Source organism: Podarcis pityusensis (genome assembly GCF_964106645.2).
Source record: "Podarcis pityusensis genome assembly, chromosome: 1".
In the NCBI taxonomy this organism is placed as follows: Eukaryota; Metazoa; Chordata; class Lepidosauria; order Squamata; family Lacertidae; genus Podarcis; species Podarcis pityusensis.
In genome coordinates this window covers 137,998,695-138,014,430 of record NC_138028.1, presented here as the reverse complement: position 1 = coordinate 138,014,430, position 15,736 = coordinate 137,998,695, and the positions used below count along the sequence as shown (strand labels likewise).

General features: G+C 41.3%; 1 protein-coding gene across 5 annotated transcripts in view; it reads right to left on the bottom strand.

The window, feature by feature from the left end:
* The window catches only part of ERBB4 (erb-b2 receptor tyrosine kinase 4), an 836,864-nt gene that overhangs the window by 155,610 nt on the left and 665,518 nt on the right, over nt 1–15,736 (bottom strand). The window lies entirely within an intron of this gene.

Here is a 15,736-nt window from a genome sequence, read left to right as displayed (position 1 = left end):
GACAGAGTGGTCTGAGGGTATCTGATGGAGACAAACATATTCAAGGTTGGCCAACCAGAGAAATTAAAACACACTTTAAATGTTATATTTGCAGCTGTATAGCTGAGTCCCTGGTTAGCATGTTAAACAACAGCTGCTCCTATTCTAGACAGAGACAGCAAGAGGCAAGTGAAGCCTTGCAGTTTGTAACAGGCTCTTATTCCAAGGACTAATAATTCCCAAGCTCCTGTTGTTCCCACCTCACTCCTGCACAAGCAGGAGGAGCCAACTGGGTGTGGTACCAGAAAGTAGGAACAAAAGACATAATAAATCCGGGATACTGATCTACCAGGGGCAGTGGGAGCTAGTAGTCAAGACAACATTTTGAGGTCCCAGTTATATATCTGGACTCCAGAGTGATCAGGAAAAAATGATACTAGAACCCATGATAGGAAACAGTGGCTAAAGGACATCACTTGGGTTTAATGAATCCCTATTTCTGCCATATTACGATACTAGAAACAGAAGGAGCTTAAATAAAGGGACCCAAAGAAGGTGAAGGACAAAAGTCAACCAACCAGCTTTCCAGGACAGGCAAGGCCTTTTGGGGAGATAAGGACACCCATGTTGCAAATTTATCAAAAAGCCCATTGTGGGGCTTGAGGTATCTTCCCATAGATTGACTTCCTCAGCTGCTGCCAACCACAGACACTCCTAAGGCCCTCTGTGACCACCTTGCCCATGTCTTCCTGTGAGGAATATAGGGTCCTTCCTTGGCATGGTAGACAAGGCAGCCCTAGAGAGTGCTTGCCTCACTTGCACTTTTGCAGCTGTTTAACTGTTTAAACAGGTGCATTCCAGGACCAGCTCACCCACTAGACCTCATTCGGAGGAAGGACTGTTCCTCAGACCACAGTGTAGGTGACCCAGCCCTTTAGGGACAGTGCCTCCACTTCCTGCAGCTGCATCGTGATGGCAGCACTCCTAGACCCCTAGGTTGGGAACAGCAGCTAGTTGACTGCTGGGGGCAACTGCATCCACCACCACAGAAGCAACTAGCCAGCCAGTGTAACAGTGGTGAGTAGCTTTATGGGCAAATGGATTCTGGAGGAGTTCTGAAAGGGGGTCACTGATCCGTCGCTCCTCAACATCTGCCAGCTGATGCAAACACCTCACCTTGGCTCAAGGATGGGTCAGCCCTGGTTCGAAGTCTATTGCTAGAGCTAGGCAGATCTGTCTCAATATGAAACCAGGACAGGGAATCACTTGGGAAAAAGAAAGCAGGTGCTCCAAACTCTTTGGCGGAATAATGGGGTACCATAATAATTAGTAAAACAACATAATATTCCTTACTTGCTGGCATTAAGGAAGTCACGAATGGAAGACTTTAAATAAATGTTTTGACTCCTTAACTAGGAGTGATAAACAGTGAGCTGGCACTTATCTAGAAGAGATCAAGAGTGTACATATGCAATATTTTCCTTTCCTCTGTAACATCTGCTATTCAGTCCTGTACAGGCACACACACCAAATCAAGATGAAAGTTCAAAGTTAATATTGCAAAGGTACATGAGGTGGCTCAACAGGGGAGCATGTATCAACTTTCTAGCTATTTCAAAACATCAAAAACATCTACTGTCCCTATGGTACTGTCAGAATCAGGATTTGGAGCTTAATTACTTATATATGTTATTACTAAGTGTTTTAAGGTGTAGAGTAGAGAACAGGAAGAGACACTGTGAAGGAAAGCCAGGGGAGAGAACATCTGTTATCCTATCTTCTTTATTAAAATAGGTAATATAATATGTGAGTAGGCTGAGCATTGAAGCCCTTGTTGCTACAGAATTTATGAAAATAAATTAGCAATCTTTATTCGTGTTTCTACATAGGTTCCTATGAACATACCTAAGTGACATTTTCATAAAACTCCTTCTGCAAAGGAAGTTTTAATTATGTTGTATACTGCCTAGGTATCTGATTCACACAGATTTTATCAGTCCCTGTTTGAACTTGAGCATCTTTTACATCAGTCACCTAATGACACAGAGAGGCATTGAGTTGGACCATGTAATGAGGTATATGCAGAGAGTTCTATGTGCCTTAACAAGGTGCCTTCTCAGTCCCTCCCTCCCCCTGCCCTCCGGTAATACTGCACCCACAATTTGACGACTTTAAAATGCCTTACCCATCACTAAATATAAAAACTCCCCCTATGCACACCCTTCAACCTCCCCAAATCTGCTCCAGAGGGTTGGGGGAACCCCTAGAACAGATTTGGGGAGTGCAGGGGGAGATCCCACCATGCAAGCAGAAATCCTTGTGCTGATGGGATGCATTACTCAATATTGCTCTAGATACAACCCTTTCTTGAAGCCTCATGCAATAATGTTATTGAAGATTCCCCTCATTGCATTTGGATATGTTTTGTGCTTTAATAAATCTGAGCACCTCTAAGAGTTTGCTTTACGTAACTGTTTATTCAATTTCCCTCTTTTGTGGATTTATTCACGGTGGAACTTCCCCCAAGCAAATTAAAAGGTCACCAGAATCTTCTGGGCAGTAACTGGTGGGGTGCTGCTGCTCACCTGATCTCTGCTCAGTCTCATCCTTTGTGCTTACCAGAAGGTGGGTGGAGAGGGAAAGTGGCAGTGAGGTTGGTGCAGTGCAAATGCACCAGCAAAACCTTTGTCGCCTTCTTATAGGGGTACTGGCTGCAGCGATAACTTTTTTGGCCCAGAAATGGAAGACACTACAGCTCTTGTTGCAGTACAAGAATATGTGGACTCTGGCTACTGTAAAGAAAATAACTCAAATATCACACATTTCTAAGGGTAAGGAAGAACCGAACATCTCTACGCCATTTGGTAGGATGACATTTCTTATGTGTCCAATTCAGATATACAAAACTCCCTTCCCCACTTGCTGCTTGAAAAATATTATCTGCTCCCTATTTAGTGAGAAAATGCAACCTCTGAACTGCTCCTGTGTTTGGAAACTTATGTTTTTTTTGTTCGCCTGTACCTATGACTTAGCATTAATAAAGAAAACTTAATTTCCAAAAAGTGGGAAGGACACGAACATTCAGTGGACATTCTGTGGGTCGAGGAAACTGTAGCACAAATAATCAGGAAAAGTTAACATAAGAAGAACTTTCACAAGCTCTCTTCTTCAGTGTGTGTCTGATTTCACTAAAAGAATTAATGCTGTTTTTAAAATATGCCAAGTCAGGTCCTGTCTAATATAGATTGATTTAACTGTGACAGGAAAACATCTAAATCCACTAGATTGGACTCTCAGGTGAAACAGGTTCAACCTAAGCAAAAGAAGAGCTCTCTTTATACACTTGCTGCATATTTTCAATTTTCTACCCCCTCCACAAAAAATGAATATTTTCTTCTTCTTGGATCGAAGCAGTCTAGTGACTGTCAAGCCAGAAGGGGTGATTTGCAACTTGCGCCCTTATCTCTTCTTCAGAGAGTCTTTCCCTCCATGAAGCTTCTCTGTTAAACCCTGCAAATTTGGGTTAGGCTGTACTAGGCACGCTTCACTTTACCAAGTTGTATGTGGTTCTCTCCATGTTTATTTTTGTGCATTAAATGGAAAATGTGCTTTTTACAAATGTAAGCACGTATCACACTGAGCAGAAACATATTATGCACCAAGAGGTCAGTTTGCTCTGGTGACATCCATTCTAGGTACTTGGCAGTAGTTCAGATGTGGTCAGCATTTAGCAGGTGGCACAAATAGCTGTGTATAATTAACCTGATAGTTTCTTCCACTGATATTTAATTGGGGCACTGAATCAAGAACATGCTATGGGCAGCAATATTGATGGAAGAGAAATGGCCATACCATCCTACAAAAACTTAGCTGTTCCGCCTCTAACAGAATTGATAACTACTCACAGCTTTCATACAAAACTTGTCATGGTTGAGGCTACATTGTGCATTGCCAAACAGCATATTGTGTTTCAAAGTATTTTTTTAGTGGGGGCTGATGAGGCATGCTGGATGATTGGGGGACCATCCAGGAGCCTCTCTGCCTGTATTTCAGGAAAAGAAAATACTGGTGTTTTCAGACTTCCGGGTTGGCGCCTCTGGCAATGGCGGATTTCCTCCGATCGGGAGGAATCCGCTCCGTGGAAAAAAGAGTCTGAACCGCCACGGTGAGGCGGAGACCCATCAAAAACCACAGGCGGGAGAAGCCTGTGGACGTGGGATTCGGCTGGCACCTTTGCGCCCCCTCCACTCATGGGGAACCCCGGTTTCGGAGCGACGTGGGGTGAGTGGCGCGGTGCCTTGAATCGACTGCTTCTTTCACGGAGTGAAGCCGCATTGCTGTTGCCGGAGAGCGCTGACTTTTTCCTGTGGACAATTAGATCTTAAATAACTGTCCGTGAGTAGAACGGAAAATTGGATTAAGAAATTTCTTTTAACTTGACACTGAAGCGGGAAGGTCTAAACAGGAAGTCCGCCTTCCGCTTTTTGTAGATAGATTAAAGCAAAGACACGGCAACTAGAGTTTAGAAAGTCATCCGTAAAGGATTAATTTTCATCATCTAAAATTACTGAACCCCCCCTTGGAAGCAGGAGAAGAGGGGGGAACTTTTTCTGGACTGTTTAAACCTGCAGAAGAGAGTGTAAAGAAAAGCAATTTTCCATCGTCTTGAACCTGGGAGCGGCGTGTCAGGACAGACGTCTTTGGGAAGTTCATTGACTACAGACAAACGTTTTTGACAGATAGTTAAAAGAAGAGAAACATAGTGATTCCATTGTTCCCCTTCGCATCTAAAAGGAACAAAATATTGACAGAATACCTGAAAAAGGAAACTTTGTTGTTAGATCTGCTTTTTTAAAAAAAAGAGAGATGGATACAAATAGAAGCTTTCTCCCCCAGAGGGAGCTTGCGAAACTGTTATTAAATCTGAACTGGGGAGCTTTGCAGCTGCAATAGATTAAGATCGTGGGATCAGACTCTGACCTTGCACAAGAATGTACTCGGAGGCTCTGGTGCTTGCCTTCTGCAAGACAAGTGCTTTATTGGAACAGTTACATGAGAAGACGGATTTGATGACTGTTGCGATTGGAAATTTTGGACAGGCAGTGGGTATCTATATAGAACCCACTCAGGAATTAATCCAGGAGTGTGCTCTGACAGATCAGATGAGGGAGGAGGTTGTTGCTGGACCTCAGGAGGCAGAGATGGAGGGAACTGTGGCCCAGCAGGAACATGAGTTGTTGGATATGACAAATAAACCTGGAAAAAGCCAGATTTGGAGAGATAGAGTCTTGTTTGGCTTGGAGATGGGGGGCTGGATAGACCCCCCTATGCAGGGATGTTTTGACTTTTCAAGTCTGGCTTTGGACCGGGAGGAGTTTGGAGTTGTGGGGGCCCTTAACTTTGGAGGGACCTTGAAATATGCTTTTAAATACCACATGGAGTTCAGTGTGGATTATGGAAAAGGGGCTGATCTGTCAAGAAGGGACAAAAATATCGTCAAGCTGGAGTCTCCACGAATGAAAGGAGCAGAAGACAAAGTAAAGTACAGGTATAAACATGAAGAAGACCTGCGGAAGGGACATGGAAGAGATTTAAGGGCCTCGGACATAAGATTACCGGGTTAATGAACTAGATGGATGGGATAGAAAGGACTGACAAAACCCGAAACCAGGAGGAAGAGACGTTGGATGAAGATTGGAAGAAAGTTTTTAAAAAAATTATTTAGGAAAGTTTTGCAAAATTAATGAGTATTAGAAAAATGTTGGAACGAAATTATTTGTCTTTAGCAGAAATGTTTAAAAGAATTATGTAAGAATATGATATGGTTATGAGAAATTGGTATAAATAAGATTTAAGTTTTAAGTTTTAGGGTTTTTTATGGTAAGATAAGTTTAAAATAGATTAAGGTAATTTAATGACAGAATATCATGAAAGATGGAAAGGATTTGCTGAGATAATTAACAACTAGAATACAAAAAAGGGAGGTGTGAGGAGGTCGATGAAATAAGGTAATGACAGTTAAGGATTTGAGAATACTGGATCTGCTTTTAAATTTTTTTTGTTTATTTCTGCTTTTTGATTTTGATGTATTATGTGTTTTGCTTTTGCTTTTTGCTTTTGATTTTTATCGATTTGTATTGTTTAATTGTTATCTGTTTTTTCCTTCTTTTCTTCTTTGTTTTTTTGTAATCTTAAAATTCTCAATAAATATCATTTAAAAAAAAGAAAAAAAGAAAATACTGGTGTTTATTTCAATGCAAGCGTAAAATGTTCAAGGAAATTAATCATAGATCCAGGCATTGAAAATACATTCAGTCATATCTAAATTCAAGTGCATGTTCAGTAAATGCTGCAAATGCCAACATGTTTTCACATTCATGCCACAGTAAGGCCAGATTAACAAAGGAGGATATGGTAGGCAAGCGGGCATGTTATTTTGTGGGCTCTCACCACCCAAGATTCAGAGCATGGCAGAGGTCAAATGTTTGAATGGGAAGAAATCTGGAAGTACATAGGAAGAAAAGATGGCAAACAGCAGTATGTTTCACAAGCCAGAGATTAATGTACCTGGCAGTAGCAAGATGTACTTAGGATGAAGAGAGATTCAGCATTTTAAATGCGGTTGAAGTGCTTTGAACACAGAGATGCTGCACTTGTCTCCATGGTGGCAAATGTGCATCCATACCACTTTCCCCATATGTAATGTGTGATGTCAGCCTTTGCCCAGGCTCAGACTACACAGGTTGAATACTGAATGCCATTCCAATGCCTGGGGCAAGATGCCACTCAGCCGATCCTAAGAAGAGTTTGGATTTGATATCCCGCTTTATCACTACCCTAAGGAGTCTCAAAGCGGCTAACATTCTCCTTTCCCTTCCTCCCCCACAACAAACACTCTGTGAGGTGAGTGGGGCTGAGAGACTTCAGAGAAGTGTGACTGGCCCAAGGTCACCCAGCAGCTGCATGTGGAGGAGCGGAGAAGCGAACCCGGTTCCTCAGATTGCAAGACTACCGCTCCTAACCATTACACCACACTGGCTCTAAATTAACTGCCCAGGGTCTCCATAAACCATAATCTGGTTTTGTAATACTTGCGACATTAGTATTCTAATAAACTGCCCCCGAATTGGATAAGTATTTATACTTGCACTCAAGCTGCTTCTAAATATGCAAACCTTCACTTTCTGAAGTGTATGAGGGAACAAACTTCTCATAGGCTCATAAATATCAAGGAGAATTCAAGGTAGCTGCAGAACAAAACAAAAAAAAGTATACAGTATTTATTCCTGGGCCTGCCTTGATGCTACTTTGGGAGTTATCACTATTATATTACAAGAGCCGTATTCTGTCTGTGTAAATGCCCTACACAAGTTATAGCATGATTATCAAATCCCTCTTGATTATGGGAAAAGAGGCAAAATAAAGTCAAGAGTCTGGTGTAAATTAATGCAAGGCTTGCACATGATGCACATCCGCAGAATTCCAATGACTTGCACAGGATGCATTAACCATCAAAATACGGTGACTTTTAAAGGTGGATTGAATCCTTGGTTTTTCTTGTACCTTTATTGTCACACCGTATTGTGCTTCTTTTCATTAAGCTACTGCACAGCATTTTTATTTGATCCTCTGAATTCTATTGATATTGGTAATTTAAAGGAAAAGGGCTTTAGTGAAATATGGAATAAGGAAACCCTAAATTTCAGTTCTGTTACAATCTTAATTTTTTTTCATAAACACATTTTCGCACAAAGGAAGTTGAGTTGTTTCCTGTCGTTAAGGTTCTTGAGCTATTCTTACGTGGGGGGAAAGGGAGATTTGTTCAATCTGTCTTCAGAAATCCAATCAGAGATCTCCCATACTGCGTCAAATTTGACCCTGAATATCAGTTATCAAATACTGAAAATTGCTGCTGCATATGGTCAAATTCTGGCTGCAACCACATGTCATCTCACAGCTACTGTCAAATGTTCACTACCGCAGCAAAATCTTTTCATTCAAATGCTGATGGTGAATATAAAATATGTGCCTAGAATTTGGAGAACATTAGCACAACCAGAGGATAGTCAGCGGATACACTCTTTAAAAAATCATGTATGATAATTTTGAGAATTTGGGCAGTAAATTCAATTAAACTTCGATGTTGGGAAAATAAGCAATTTATTCCACTGTGTAAGAAGGATGCTGGGTTTCTGGAATGCTCCAGAACAGGACCAGAATAGTTAAGAAAGTACCAGCTATACTTCTAGTTGCATGAAGAAACACAAAAAAAGATTATGTGTTACTTCTTTAACTTTGCTACTCAAGCATTGCCAGCTAATGTCCCTGTATATGTCATTATTGCTGATATTTTCTCTCCCTCCCATCTTCTCCCTTATTTTTGGTTTCTTTCTGCATAACTTTTGTTGCATATTCTCATTTGTACAATTCATCCCCTTGTTTTTCAGATCCTACCTCATCTTACAGGCCAAGATACGTGCCTTTCCTAAAATCAAAGTGTGTTTGCAATTTTTTATATAAGACACCATTGCAAATAAGCTTATATATTGCTTAACAAACAAGGTTTTAAATTTGGATTGTTCGATCCTAGTTATGGCCCATTTTAATGGAGCTTATACAGATGACCAAACCACTCCAGGGGAACTTCTCTTATTGTCCCATCACATGATAAGGAAGATTGTCCCACACATCCAGGGCAGATGTGTGGTAAAATGTATGTTAAAATTGTTATCTGTATCTACCCACAGATTGCAGATATGGGATGGCCAGTTTGTGCCTTTATGCACACAAAAAGATGCAGTAGCAAGGCTTACAAGCGCCTGGTTTACAAGTGTTCATTGGAATTGGCCAATTAGCTTGCTTAGCCATTTCGAGTTAAGTAATATTTTATATTTTAGTTAGTATTAGCTATGGCTCCTTCAGCACCAGAGATGATGCCTAGATCATACCACCCATGGCAGATTTGTCCTAATTCAAACACTTAATGGGCTGGGGGAAGTCTTCACCTGACAGAGCAGTAAGCCCTCCCCTCCACTTGCCAATTTATCTGATTCTCCTCCTCCTGAAAAAACAGAGGGGATTGCATGAATATGATACAAAGGACCAGGCATCCCCATTCAGCTGCCATGCAAAACCTCTTGCTGTCCTGATGAATGGCTGAGCTGCGCCTCAGACATCATACTGTGTAAAACCTACATTCAGCAAGCTCAGCCATCATACAGCCAACTCAGTCCCCCTGGACTCTAAAAGCAACAAAAGCAAGCCCACGATCTATTTAGCTCTTGTTCACAGACATGTCGTAGGTTGTTTTTTTGACAGCCCTAGCTCTGCTACTGTACCTGATGCAAAGCTCACAGATAGCCATTTGGGTCAGCCCCACAGTGAAGTAAGTACCCTATCTGAACTAATATTTATGTTAGCAAAAGAGATTCTGTTTCTCAACTTAACAAACAGCGGGACTTTTCAGAACAGGTGGCCTTCCTTGTGATGAATCTGCACAAGTGGCAGAAATTTAGGCTTAGCATGTAATTTTGTTGACTGAGGTTCTTGGGCCTCATTCATTAATGAGGCACTAGAGAATCTTGGAATGTTCCCAAATTGCAGATTTTGTGTTTCTTCTCCGCCTAATGATGCATTCCTTTCAGGTGCTGTTTGTAATTACAGCTGAATGAAGCTGTGTAAAGTAAGTTTCTGAGGACATAGGTTTCAGAGTTATAAATAGGTACATACCAAAAAAAATCATAGTAACAGGGTGGGGTGGGGAATAAAACCTACATAGCAACTTGAAAAGGAACCCATTTCCAAGGACACAGAGATTGAGACAGAGTTTGCCAGAGCAGTAGAAGCACCACCTCTGTTCCTTTGCTCATGAGGTTTGATTTCTTGAAAGAATACAGTTCCTGCAGCTATCCAGTCTTTTCAAGGTGCTAAGATCAGTATTTCCTTCCCTAAAAAAATGAGGCGTTAGTACTCATATATGGATAACAAGTGCTGTAGGTGCAACCGTGTGGTGCAAACTGCGATTGGCAGCAATGAAAGAGGTAACAGTTCTCCATACCTGCCTAATTTTAATAGTTAAGGAATTCACTGAAGGTCTCCACTTAAAAGGAACAGTATTAAAAATGCACATGAAAGTATAGAATAAGTTGCTTCTTCCCTTAGACTGTTCCTAAGAAGTCAAAAAAATTGTACCTGACATTTTCAAAACAACAGCATCAGATTAGCCCCAAATGGGTGTTTGCACAATTAAGGAAGATCCAGTTTTCAGCTTCAGAAGCTCTTTCCATGCTTCAGAACATTTAGTCAGGTGACACACTGGGCTAGTCAAATAAGAACAAGCAAATGGTTACTTGATCACATCAACTGGGCTCCCATAGGCAGTAGCTGCATTGCCTATAGAACCATGGAAATGAGCCTGGTCATGTAATCTCCTTTCCTACTCTGGCATAGCTGGGAGATCAGAAGCATTTGCTTCCTGTGTTCAACTAACCTCAGTTTGTTGTTTTTCTGAACTGGGGCAAATGCCCTGGGGTGGTGCGTCCTGTTTCACTGCTTAAGGTGAAATGGAAAGTGCTGCCCCTGCCGCTGCCCCACGGCAGCATTCCTGACCCAGGTTCCGTGCGTCGGCAGGAAGTGGTGAGATCCTGCCAGAAACCAGCGCAGATGCTGGCAGCACTTCTCCAGCGGAGGTGGCGGGGCCCCCGCAGGTCCACTGCCTTGGGAGCTTCTGCCACCTGAGGTGACTGCTTCACCACACCTCATGGGCAGGCCAGCCCTGGTTTTAATTATGCCTTGTCTGAACAAGTCAAATTCAAGTCATGGTCTGCAGTTCAGACGTGTTCAGTTGAACCATTTAAAATAGCTGCAGTTCCCAGTTTCAACATAACAAACTGCAGGTAGCTGAAAACAGGAAGCTGCCTTAACATCAGGTCAGACTGTTTGTCCATCTAGTCTAGTATTGTCTACTCTGACTGGCAGTGGCTATCCAGGATCTCAGGCAGAGGGCCTTTTGTAGCACCTGCTGTTTGGTTCTTTAGAGGTTTCTGGGGAGAGAAACCAGGATCTTCTCAGTGCTTTGCACAGCAATGGTGCCTCCCTCAACACATTTTTCAGGTAAGTTCTCTAGTACATTATAAGTTGTTGTTTTTCCCAAAGGCCTCTGTTGGTAAATACTTTTTTGCATAGTCAATAGTACCAGTCCAAAGACAATTTTTTGCTTTATGCTCACAAATTCTATTTCCCTCTCTTTAAGTAGATTTTACGGTGTATTTTCTCTCTCTCTCACTCACTCTCTCACTCTCTGTCCCCACCAACTTTTACAGGATAATGTATATAATTATCCTATAAATATCTGGAACATATGGGAAACTTTAATCCATGCAGAAGAACAGAGCGTTATAAAAATGAAGATGACTATGAACATTCAGAGTTTATTAATGGCAAGCTTCCCATTCCCTATCATGTATTCTGTGCTGCTGAGTTACTGTGAAATTATAATGAAATCATACTGTGAAGCGGGTATCAAACACAACGAGGAAAAGGTTTCACTGCTTTACAAAGGATTTGCCGTTAATTAGCTCTTGTATACATACACAGTCAACAAAAAAGAAGAGCCTGATATCTGTAAAGGGATGAGTCGTGAAATATATTCAGAGTCGCAAAGTGATTTCATGCTCTTTATTCAGCTCATAGTGGTGAGGAGGAATGAATGAAAGTCCCCTCAAAGTATCTGCTTTATATACATTATTTACACAATGGGCTGCCCATGATTGGCTAATTCCGGAATTCTACTGTAAGCCAATCAGGTTGTGGATTCACTTCTATCTGGAGCATGATTGGGTGGTTCCTGCCAACCAATCATACTGCTGCATTGTTCTAGGACCAATCAGACTGCTGCATTCTGAATCCTATTGTTCTAGGACCAATCAGACTGCTGCATTTTGGATCCTATTGTTCTAGGACCAATCAGACTGCTGCAGTTTGGATCCTATTCAACTCAGTACATAACAAGTCGAAAGGAGAAATGCGCTTTTGTTCAATTGGAAGAAAAGGATGAAGAGAGTTAATATCCCCACACTGTTTCATGCAACCATCTCTCAGTGGGGAAGACTTGGCTAATTAGCTCCTGTTAGTTAAAAGGGGAAATGTGGAAATAAGAAAGACCTTCATTTAGGGTGTAAATCAGTACATACATCAGATTATACCAGGAAATATTAAAAACACAGTTTCCCCATGCTGACTACATCTGCCATATTATGATTGTTCATCTACCAGGAAAATAGAAAATTGTTCACATTGGCTTACAGGATTCTTTTGCTCTTAATTACACCTTGAATGCCTACTGTGAAAGCTGAAGTGCTGGCAATGTTTTCCCCAAATACAATTATGCTGCTTGGTTTTGAATATTGTACCACACACAGTTTGCCTTGCATCTGGCCTTTCATTTCAGTGCTCAGTAAAATGCAAAGCAAGAAAGCAAACTACAAAATCCCAAGTGCTTACTCTAAAGTGTCAGGTAGTCACCACCTATGATCTGTTCAGATATCACAAGGTTGGGTCATACCTCAGTTGTCGAACACAAACATTGCAAAAAGGTCTCAGCCTGGAGGGTTAAAAAGACCTTGCTCTCCCCAGGGCTTTGCAGAGTAGGAAAGGCAGTACTGGCAGGTGGAACAATGGTCTGACTTGGTGTAAGGAAGCCAGTTTATATGTGCATATATGAAGTTTTGTATGCCTTGTAATTGTGAGATACACCTGCCTTTATTGCACATATAAGTGGACCAGAAGCAATTCGTGTTGCATGTGAGTTTTATATACCTGAGGCACCCTAGTCAATCTTTTATTTAGTTATTTTGACAATTTGTACACAACTTACTGGCAATTGTCTTTAAGCCGTGTAACAATATAAAACAAAGTCAGTTAAAAATATAAAATCAGAATTTAGGTTAAAATGCCTGCTGAAGTTAAAAAGAGAAAGGCTTCAGTAATACTGGAAGTTCAAAAGTAAGGGGGTTTGTCTGACCTCAAACACAAGTTCCATAAAATTCCCAGTACTGAACACACAGTTTCAGGGGATATGAGCAGTGCATCTGAGCCATGGGGGACCACTTACAGTGACTTCCCCAAAGCCCCCAGTGATCGGGCTGGGATATAATGAGTTAGGCAATCCTTAAGGTATCCTGGACCCAGGAGTTAAGAGATTTTTAATTCATCTGCCCTCTATCTTGCCCTCCTCAGGACGAAGTCATTGCCCCACCAGTTAATGTGAGTGGCCTCATTCCCCAACCCCAGTGTGATCCATGCTAACTTTGTAAAACTGGTTGTCTGAATACCAAACAGCAAATGGTCTATCCCTGGAAGAGCTGTGGGAATGGGAAAAATGAATGGCAAACAGCTTCAGCATTTGACATCAGCAGGATGTGGCCTGGAAGGAAGCAGGCTCCTAACATCAGGCAGGAGTGGGTGGATTGGCCAGGTCCGTGAAATATCAAATGCCTCCTTGTGGCAGAAAGTGGCTTCAGGCGCATCAAAGGATGTGACTTTGAGGCCACTCTGTGGATGACTTTTGTTTAGTTTTGGTTGTTTAACATCTGCACAAAATTGCTAGATATGTTAATCTGGTTTATGTAGTAAGGTGCTGCCATCATACTGATGACACCCAACCCTATTTCTCTGAGGAAATGCTGAACTAGTGGCTGAATTTCCTTTGAAACAGAAGTGAAAAATATAACCTAAAACCCCACACACAGTTATGTATAGTTTCTTCTGATGTTCAAGATTGTATTCTAAAATTAAACAATTATTATAAATTATTTTAATTGCTGAATTATAGCTTTTTCATGGTTACTGCCCCACCTCCTATTTTAGCCATTCTCCAATACTTGGGAATTCAAAGGGAAGTGAGTGCTCAAAACTCCCTGGAGGTTAGGAGAAGATGGTCTGAGAACTGAAGCTCCAGCTGCTTGAAAATGCCAGGCTGCACTGCCATACAGTCCATGCAAGTCAGGACTAATTTTCTCATCATGATTTTCAGAGAATGTGTTGTAATATAGCCTTTTCCCAGTGCAATAAAGCGCCGTCAAGCAGAAACAACTGTGAAAAGTACAATAGAAAATCTTGGGACAGCTAGGTGGGTGGGTAGCAACAGTGAGCAGGCTGCAACCCATCTGCCAACTCACAGAACCACTGCCAACTAACTTTGGCACAGAGTCCTGCTCTCTCCTGTTCTCCTTGGCAAGTGCTTCCTAAGCCGGTTTTAGAGTTGATGGTGCCATTCTGTGCCAACTGCCCTATGCTAGGGAATTTTCAACTGGCAGGAACTGAGCAACATCTGGCTCCTTAGTGTTACAAGTGAGTAAGACAATTAGGAAATTATTCATGCCCATAGTCTGCACCAGATCTATATGCTGGTATACACTAGTGTGCAATTACAATGCGATTACAAGCTCTAAACAGACAATTATATGTTTGGCTGAGTCTGACAATAGGGGGATCTTTAGGGGACTTCATGCGATCCCAGTCTTAAATCAAGAAAACAAAAGTGATCAAATCCAACCAGCAGTCTGGGATGCCTGAAATCTTTCTGACACCTGAAGGAGCTTTGCAGCATATCTGCTCAGAAGTAAGCACTGATGTGTCCACAAGGTATATCCCCAATGGACAAGACTGCGAGCCTGAGCAATTATGTTCTTCTGCAGCAGAGCAAAAGACTTTGGATGTCACACAGAAAATATATCTGTTGAGTCCCATTCTGCACTCACTCCACCTGCCCTGTTTTCTATGCCCCCCGTGCAGGATCTCTCTCTGTGTGCCAGGAAGGAAATATATGGTGGCACAATGAGTTCGCTCAAGGGCTGCAGTGCATTTGATTGAAATTTCTTTTGAAAATACAAATATGTGTTGCTTCTTGATGATTTGCAATAACCAGGGCTGCTGTATGATCTTAACACATAATTCAAATATGGTACCAGACTCACCATATATAGTCTTTAGGCAAATTTCTATTTTGGTAACACTAGTCCTTCAAAAGCACACACAATTATTAATTAATTAAACAAACCAAAGATATTGAGACATTTTCAGAAACACACACTGAGTATTTGTATTACTTTTCTACCTGAAAGACAAACCAGAAAGAACTAGGTACAATTCTTTATGAGGTGATGCTGATTTAAATTAAAAAAAGGTAACAATTAGTTTTTAGGTTAGAAAAGAATGTTTGAACCAGGAGGTCATGTTAACCAGTTTGAATTGCTGGATACAAGTTACTAGTGAAGAGTTTATATTATTTTCATAGGAAAAGAAATGTTGCAATTGCTCTGAAAGAATCAACTGTATTTTAAAATCAAACAGATAATTATCATAGATTTATTAAATTAGGAAATATTCATGTAACTCAGATGAACTTTGCATATTTTGTAAAAGCTGGTATCAACCAGCTATGTCTATGTTTGGTATTGGAGGTGGGGGAGAGCAGGGAATAAGAGGGGACAACAGTTATTCATGTTATCAATGTCCAATTTCAAATTCAATAAATATAGATTTCTTTTTAAAAGGGAAATACTCACAAACTTATATTTCATTTTTGCTGTTGTGACTGTCCCCTCCACCCAAGAATCCTGGGTACTGAAGTTTGACAAGAAGGTTTAGAGTTCCCCATGGACCACTGTGGTACCTCGGGTTACAAACAGTCCTGCTTACGAACGCTTTGGGTTACGAACTCCACAAACCCGGAAGTAGGTGTTCTGGGTTGCGAACT